The sequence below is a fragment of the Mesocricetus auratus genome, unplaced genomic scaffold (assembly GCF_017639785.1).
Source record: "Mesocricetus auratus isolate SY011 unplaced genomic scaffold, BCM_Maur_2.0 Super-Scaffold_100011, whole genome shotgun sequence".
Classification (NCBI taxonomy): domain Eukaryota; kingdom Metazoa; phylum Chordata; class Mammalia; order Rodentia; family Cricetidae; genus Mesocricetus; species Mesocricetus auratus.
The window spans coordinates 4,605,812-4,614,739 of NW_024429195.1; the positions used below are offsets into that span (position 1 = coordinate 4,605,812).

At 40.3% G+C, this 8,928-nt stretch overlaps 1 long non-coding RNA gene across 2 annotated transcripts; it reads left to right on the plus strand.

Annotated features, from left to right (window-relative positions):
• The first annotated feature begins 4,839 nt into the window (after positions 1-4,839).
• On the plus strand, positions 4,840-7,882 carry LOC121143363. 2 transcript variants are annotated; one of them, XR_005880570.1, is made up of 3 exons: positions 4,840-4,967; positions 6,808-6,962; positions 7,621-7,882. It is a non-coding gene; the product is annotated as an uncharacterized LOC121143363 (long non-coding RNA). The 2 variants fall into 2 exon arrangements; XR_005880571.1 differs by having other exon boundaries at positions 6,859-6,962.
• The last annotated feature ends 1,046 nt before the right edge of the window (positions 7,883-8,928 follow it).

Here is an 8,928-nt window from a genome sequence, read left to right on the forward strand (position 1 = left end):
ATGCCTCCTGGGAGAAAATCTAAGTCTATCCTGTGGATTTTGAGGATTGAGAGAAGGAGGTTCTGTCTTTCCATCCACTGCTTACCTCAATGTGTTCAAAAGGGCCTGGTGACTACAAGTTCCAAAAGCTTTCTTCTTTTTTATTACACTTCCTGTACATCTCATTAACAAAAATCACCTCTGCACCTATGTTGGGACTGAATATGATATTTTCATATAGGCCTCATCTCAATTCCAGGAGCTCAAATCTCCTATTGTCTTTTAGATGTAGGCTGGTTATCTCCAGATGATCTGGCCACAGTGGAGAATGACTTATAGTTTGTGTAACAATAGACCTAGGCCCCACACCCATTATGGGGGCTAGTGGGATGTGCCTGGGGGTCAGTAACACATGCGAAGACTTGTGAGACAACGTGCCATTACAGAAAGTCTGAGGACTTGTGTATGTGCATTCTAGGACCAACTCTAGAGTTAAAGGAAGTGTTTCGTGATAACAGATGCCTTCTGCCAGTGCCCCTTCTTTTAGAAAGCTATTTAAGAGGATGCTTGAATAAACTATGGTCTCCAGTATGGACTGAGGGCCCTCCTGAAATGACAAGATGTCTCTGTCTTGTTCTTAACGCCATTGGGTAGCTAGGGCTTCCCTGATCCACACTCCCCGCCCTCAGAGTCAGACCCGGGGTTGTCCAGCTGGTTCCAGAAACAGCCCCAAAGACATCAGTTCAGGATAGATGACCCCTGTAGCGTAGGACTGATGCAGGCCGGACCCCAGCACTCCTACATCTGCTTTCCCAACTTCCAATACTTGGTTCTTGTCTCTCGCCCACTGTGATGTTGTCTTTTCAAACTGTTTGACCCTGTAGATTTTTAAAAAATGTCCTTTAGCCGTCATTGTAGTGGACACATCTAACTGGAAGCTCAGAATTTAGATTTAGTTCTCTTTAAGGTAATCTTGGTGCTTCTAACTTTTAATTCAACTTGCCAGGATCACCCAGACTCCAGGACTACGATCTATCAAAATGTTTCTCTTACAGATCCAAAATAAATGCTTAGTAAAATTCTAAAAGTTTTCATCACAGCAAATACACACCACTGTACTCAGAACCTGAGGGTTTTTTTTCATCTCCTGTGTAAAACCTCGAGGCTGAGGTTGTGGCTCAGTATTAAGGTAAACACCTGCTTAACATCTGTAAAACGCTCGGTTTGGTTCCCAGCACTACAAAGCAACCCCTAGTTAGTATGTAGCTAATCTTTTGTTCTTGAACTGTAGCCCACTCTTCTCAGTTGACCAGGGTATTAGAAACAACTGTTTTCATCCCTGGGACCATGTAGACATGAACTTGTCATATAGCTGTCTGTATTGTGAATGGCTGCATCATGGAACTTTGATCTGAACTACCATAACTAGTGAGGATTTGAGCAGCATAACTTCTTTCAGTGTTTAATAGACTCATGTTCTTAGACCCTTTCATATGTATGATTTCTGATCATATCTATTTGCTAGGCATTGAAGATACCCCAAAAGAACACACACACACACACACACACACACACACACACAAACACACACAAATCTCTGCTTGTATTTAATTCATAGAAGAGGTCAAATAGAGTTACTAGAAGATCACAAAATATTCTAATGAGAATCAAAAATTTTCTTAAATGTGCAAGAAAGCCTGAACTATAACAAAACTGGATAAATGTGATATCAGATTCCGTGATAACCAAACATTTAAAATGCATGAAGTCTGAGGTGCACATGGTATCTAAGATGCACAACTTATCTCTAGGGTTTAGTTCTCTTTCTCAGACTTCATTAACTTGTTTGAAACTAGTTACCTTACTCATATTTTAACTGCTTTATTTTAATCTTTATCTCTTCTGGTGCTGACAGTTATAGTTCTTCTGATTGGTGATGTAATCATCACTTTTCCTATATCTACTCCCAGATGTTCTAGTGGGAACTTTCCATTCTCTCATAAAAGGTACAGTATCTGATACTTGAGCAGCATGAACAGTCACAATATTAGGCTTTTACCTTCAAGTTATCAAGGCATGTGTCTAATTAAATTGTATATTAAAATATATATTGTTTAGTTATTTGTTACAAGAGAAAAAAATAATGAACGCTAGCAAAGCTACTTTTGCTTTTAGGTGGAAACTACATCTTGTTTCCACTTAAAACTTTTATTTAAAATAATAAGAAATAATTCTATCTGGATAAAGAAAGAGTTAGGAAGATATTAAAGAAGATTCACAGCAGTCTGGTGATAGCAATAGTGTTTTTTTAATGGAAATAAAAATCAGTCCAAGGTACAAATAGCCACGAATGCAACTGCAGCTATACACACTACTCTTCCCGACTTTCACAGTTGTGTGTTTCCCGAAATAGACTCTAGGAGAAGCAGGTAGTGGGTATGTCATGCTCACCATCCAACTTCTCATCTGTCAGTCTCCGGGAGAGCAGTCCACCTTCCTGACAATTAGCAGTTTCTCTGGGCAGGCTCTCTGCCTTGAAACATCAGGTCATCTTTCCTCTTGGCTTTAAACAGAGACAGATTGACTACATGACATGGGATTAGAAACAGATGCTAGTGTTTATGAAACACAGAATAGGCAGTATGAGAGAGACTCGGAATGCTTGACAATGTGTTAGGAATTCTGATGTAGCAATTCTTGCTGTTATTATGAAGGTTTTGCCTCCCCGTTTCTTGGTGATAGTACTTTATGAAAAGTAAGAAATAATATACATTTTTACCTAACCCCATGAGAGGTATTAGGTGCTTATATATGTCCAGCATTGTTAAAATGAAATGATTCTAATTGTGCAGCAACCTGTAATTACAAAACGCAGTTAGGAAAGGGCAGTTTAGGTGCTGATCATTATTTCACTAATGCTCATTTTTTTTTCTTATTAGTGGGGACTCTTTAATAAGGGCAGGGAGGTGAGAGGGGGAGAAATTCTCAGCAATTTCTCTTTGATGGAACAATTTAAATGCACAAAAGCCTTTTCTAGCAAGAACTGAAAATGAATATTAGTCATCTGAAGGTGGCTTGAACAGAACTATTTATGTAGCACATGCAATTAGCACCACCCTGATAGCAGCAGACATTCTTCTCTGTGCTTAAACCGAGGTCAATATGTACTTTGCTTGGAAATCTATTGCAAAGCCAGACATAACAAAGGGTTCTTCCATCCAAAATTGTATGTTGTTGCCATAACTGGGTTATATGAAAAGGGCACACAGTCATACTTATGCAAATAATCTAAAAATGTTTCTTCACTAAATGCCTCAAAACAGTGAGCAGAGTGAGCTTTTTTTTTTGCATGAGGATTTGAGATACAATTCTGCCTTGGGAGGAAGGGGTGGACACATTCTATAGCCTAGGTAAAGTATGTAATGCCTGGAGAACTCCAAGATATACATGTTTAGCCGCAGAACCTTCTCTAGTAGATGCAATGTATTCAGTAGCACGGTGCAGCTACATCTGCACACACTGTGGAAACCTTACTGTATCTTGTCTGTGTAACTAGTTTTGCTAGCAGTAATTTCCTGTGCAAAATTCTCCAAGGAAATGGGAGTCCATGCTGTGGGTCAAATGGCATTTCTGGGACCACACTGAAGCACCCTCACTTATGTTTCCCCCAACAACATCATTGCCCATTCCTGACAAGACTTAGGGTAAGGAGCAATAGCTAAGGAAGCATTGCTGTGTCATGAAACTCTGCTTTGGGCAATTTTGTTTTCCTTTAATTTAAGGTTTCGTGTGTGTGCGTGTGTGTGTGCGTGTGTGTGTGCATGCATGTGTGTGTGCGTGCATGTGTGTGTGCATGCATGCATTTGTGTGTACGCATGCACACACTTATGTGGGTATGTATGTGTGTTACTCAAGGAGACTAGAAGAAGGAATTGAATATTCTAGAGCTGGAGCTGCAAGAGGTTGTGATCTGTCTGACACGAATGCTGAGAATTGAACTTTGGTCTCTTCCCAGAGAAGCAAATGCTTTTAAACTCTGAGCTGCTATCACTAGACCAGACCCACCTTTGGATAAGTTTCAATATCATTAAATTTTCCTTATGTAGGAATGTTTCTTCCCTACTGACTTATTCCTGCCAGATGTGAAACTAAAATGTACTTGTTTTGTAAACAGGGATTAGGTTTTTTCCCCCCCTCTCTTTTAGTGTTTCTCACATAATCACCTTGGACACCTATGGTTAGCTTGAAAATTGTGAGCTGTAAGGTGGAAGATAAGCATGGTCACCCACGAGTTAGAACAAGGGCAGTAGGGGTTTGTGATGCAAGCAGTAGAGAGGTCTTGTAGGGCAATGATGCTGGTATAGCAGGGTTGTATGAGAGAAAGATAAGCCATGCTGAACATAGCTTGAGTATGACGTAAGAGCCATAAAAGACAGCCATGTCTTCATGACCAGGAAATTTGAGCCATCTCTTGGGTAGGGTTTTGCTTCCCATTTTATTGGATGTCTCAAGTCATTCTCAGAGCTCATGTCCAACAAATGAGCTTTTTCTATAATTTTAGTATCTCCTACTTAGCTTTCATTGCCAGCTTGACATGAATTAGCATCACCGGAGAGGAAAACTTTGATTGGTGCTTAGATGAGCCAGAATTGACCGTGCCTAGGTTCAGGGAGTGACTCTACATCAATAAGTAAAGTGGGGAACAATAGGTTGCCCAGTGTCAACCCCACGTCTACGTGTACATGCATACATGCACACCCCTGTACATTCAAACACGTGTATGTGCATGCATACCGCATACACATGCCAAAAGAAAAGACTCACACTGATTTTCTCACTGTGTCTCCCTCCGTCTTTGACAGCAGTCTCATCGAGCATTAAAGACGTTGCTGGGCTCAGATTCAGGTCATAATTCACATTTTCTGCACCTCTGACTCGCAGCAGTGACTTCAGTTCCCCATCATGGAGAAAGTGTGCACCCAGAGCCGGTATGTCCTGCTTATTAGGAAGGTTAGATGAAACAGAAATGTTGTGTTAGTGTTTTATTAGAGGAAACACAATCATTTTTCTGTTTAAGGTGATTTGACTATGACACGTTGGGACAGATGATGCACAGCTGGTGATAGTTGTGGTAGTGTACTCTTCTGTGGTGATATTTGGAAACCACAAATAAACACCTTTCTGTATAAAAACCCAGTAAAGTTTAATTTCACTACATTAGGTCTCCAATTAAGAGTGCTTACTTTTAATAGAATTTGTAAATGTTGAAGCAAAGAAAGGTAATACAGTCAAGAATGAAAATATGTCTGTCCTTTAATTTATACTCATGCCTTCATTTCAACACATTTAGAAGAACTACCCATGTCAAGGAATTATCTTCAGAGAACAGAAAAGGAAAAACTTATGTAGTTAGGCCTGAATTTGCATCTCATGCCCGTAACTTATTAATAACGGAGACTTTGGAGTTTGAGTCATTTCTCCCCATCAGTTGCTCTTGTTTGTAAGAGAGGGGAAATGTATAATTATACAAGTGTATGATTAGACAAGTGTGAAGCTTCTCAAACAAGTGTTGAACAAGGTAAACTAATTTTTAACGTGAGTTTGAGTATCACCTTCATAAAAGTTAGTATTCACCTCACAAGTTAGTGCAGAAAATTAATAGAAAGTAAAAAATAGTCAGAAAAATTTACCATAACCCTGTCTTGAAAGAAAGAAAGGAAGGAGGGAAAGGAGAGAGAGAGAGAGAGAGAGAGAGAGAGAGAGAGAGAGAGAGAAGGAGGAGGAGGAGGAGGAGGAGGAGGTAGTGGAGGAGGAGAAGGAGGAGAAGGAGAAGGAGAAGGAGAAGGAGAAGAAGGAGAAGAAGAAGAAGAAGAAGAAGAAGAAGAAGAAGAAGAAGAAGAAGAGGAGGAGGAGGAGGAGGAGGAGGAGGAGGAGGAGGAGGAGGAGGAGGAGGAGGAGGAGGAGGAGGAGGAGGAGGAGGAGGAGGAGGAGGAGGAGGAAGAAGAAGAAGAAGAAGAAGAAGAAGAAGAAGAAGAAGAAGAAGAAGAAGAAGAAGAAAGCTTCACCTTTGATGAATTTGTCAAGATGTTAAGCACATTAAGTAATTTGTCTTCTAAAGGTTTAAACTGAAATGAAAATAAGAAGTTTATTTATGGAAACTCACGACAGATTTCTGAGGAAATGATTTGACTGGGAGTGAGGTATATTCCCTGGTTCTATTGCTGTTCAGAACTCTTGGTTCTGTTCAGAGCAATAGAACCAAGTACAGAATCCACCTTCGTCCTTTGACTGTGCTCAATATTCCCTGCTAGGAAGCCGTCAAACTCCATTGCAAACACTGTTATGTTGTTCCTTCCTTACCGTCCTCTATGAGTCATTGGTTTTGCTGGTTTTGCTCCATAATAGCTTTTTATACTTTTCATCCTGGCTTCCAGACCCTCATGCAGTCTTATCTTATTTGTAGATGATCACATTGCTCAAGCCACATTCTTCCTTTTTATGATTTTATTAAAGGAACAGAACTGGTGCACACACTTTTTTACTGACTGCCAAAACACAAAGCACACTTTTAACGAGGAACACATTTCCCCTGCTTAGCTCAGTAGTGTGACATTACCTCCCTGTCCTTGCTGTGATTATTATTAATGAGCAACTTTCTTCACTTGCGCCATACGCTGCTCACGTGGCTTTACATTAATGCTGTGTCTGAAATATGCTCAATTCAATCAGTAGAAAACATTCTTGGGCCCGATAGCACTTCACTAGACTCCACCCCATGAATTTCAGAGAGTAAGCGACAGTCTGGGACTCGCCATCTTTACCATGCAGGTGAGGTACGACATGTCTTCCCATCCCCTTGTTTTCTGTTGCGGTTTCAAGATTCTCCCAGACTACCCAGCCTGTTTCCATGGCTCCTACCCAGTACAGATCACTGCGGACCGAAGTATGGAAAGAGAAGACAAACTGTTATGAGAAATAATAAGGTCTGTGTGGGATAAGTTTAGAATGTGGATGCAGCAGGCTGGGGCAAGGGGTTTATAGCAGTTACTTAAAGGATACTTGGGGCCAAATGCCAGCAAGCTGATTGAATTATTCCACCCTAACTCTGTTAGGTTGGAATGCCCCAAATAGCAGAGAGACCAGTTCTTTCAGCTTTTTAATAAAATTCTCATGAAGCAGAAGAGAGGAATCTGGCATTGGACCATTAAATATTTCAGGAAAGGAAGTCAAAATTCTAGCCTCATGATTAAAGGCTTGTAAATGACCAACAAGGAAATAATGCACAAAGCATTTTGAGTAAAATAAGGACCACATTTTTATAAGGCAGAGAAAAATATAACTCACGGATATGGTTGCCAAGGTCACCACAATTAATAATGCCTGTTTGTAGTTGCATAAAAAATACAACTATTATTGCAATTAAAACAATCTGGAACTGCGCAAATAGCCTTGCAAGTACTTTGTGAACTCACTTTTGTCAAGCTATTTCTACCATTGCCTTATGCTCAGACTCACATGCCTGTCAAAATGAAGGAGGAAGGATTTGAAATCAGGCAATATGCTAGGTGATTAATGAAACACATCGGGAACAGAGGGAGGGTGGAAAAACTCACACTAAGGTTTCTGCATCTGTTATCCTAGGTGACAAGCATCATCATCTCTCTCCTGGAACCCTCTCTTCCACGCTAGATAGTCTGTCACATGCCCCTGCACACTCCTGCTGCACGTGGCAGATGAGCTTCTCACCGTTTCGAGGTCAGCGATGGTGTCCACGGATAGTGACTCACATCATCCCGAGATGTGTGGGTGTCACAGGAAGTTGACAACCTTCATATCCATGGTCCGCATCCTATGAGGGCCGAGCAAAATGTTTGCAATAACCTCAAAAATTAAAAGAGATAATTAAAAAGATGTTCACCGTGTACTCAATGTAATGCTACATGTTGCTTTAGCACAAAGTCTGGGAGAGCAAAGTTGTAACAACAAGACAAAATGATGGCATGGAAGGAAAGAATCAAAGACTTGCGGGGGTCAACAAGAAGACCAAATTTTAGCCAGTGCTGCTATGTCTAGGATGAATAATAGACAAGATGGCTCAGAGAGTCTGGAGAGAAGGGTGGACACACTTTCAGTTAACACTCGTGCAGAAAAGGGTCTCTTAGAGTTATAAAATCCCACCATCAAGAGGCTCAGTGATAAAGAGTTATACTAGCCTATCAGTCAGTTAAAGCCTATGCTTCCCGGAACTAGATGACAAATTCACTTGAAGCATTCCCCTCCATCTGGAAGGCTCTGCGTAGGAGCAGAAGTGTCTGGAGCTAAACCATAAATGGAGAAACCATTAGAGTTTAATTATTACTGACGTAAGAGGCTGAGTCTGTCTTCATCGCATGTCAGTTCTGAACAAAGGGTGACTTGTTCAGCTTGAATTGCATTTGAAAAAGAGAGTATGTTGAACACAAAGCCAAATGGCTTCCTGAAGCCATTGGTGATTTTTTTTTACTTCATCTGACTGGTGAAGTTACGGAGATACTAATAAATTCCATTGGGAAGGGTCATCTCACACTTTAAGGGCTAGAGAAGTCTGATTAAGTTCCTCACAATTCAGTTAAAGGTTTTCATGAGAAAAGGTACATAGCAAAGTATTCCTGCATTAGTCAGAGGATGTATACTTAGATTTTGCCCACCTCAGATTATTGACTTGAGGGCTTCAAGTAAAAATAGGCAACCCAGATAAGGAGCATCATGTACAGGAAAAAAAATTGTAGAGAGGCTTTCTTCCCAAAACATTAGGTCTGTATTTCTCAAAAAACATATTTTAATAAAGTATGATCAAGTTTAGATAGAAATGATTTTTATGTAAGCCTCGTCTAAATAGAGATATAGCCTTAAATACACATCTGTAGCTAAGTACCCAGATTTGCATAAATACGTAAAATATGCATTCAC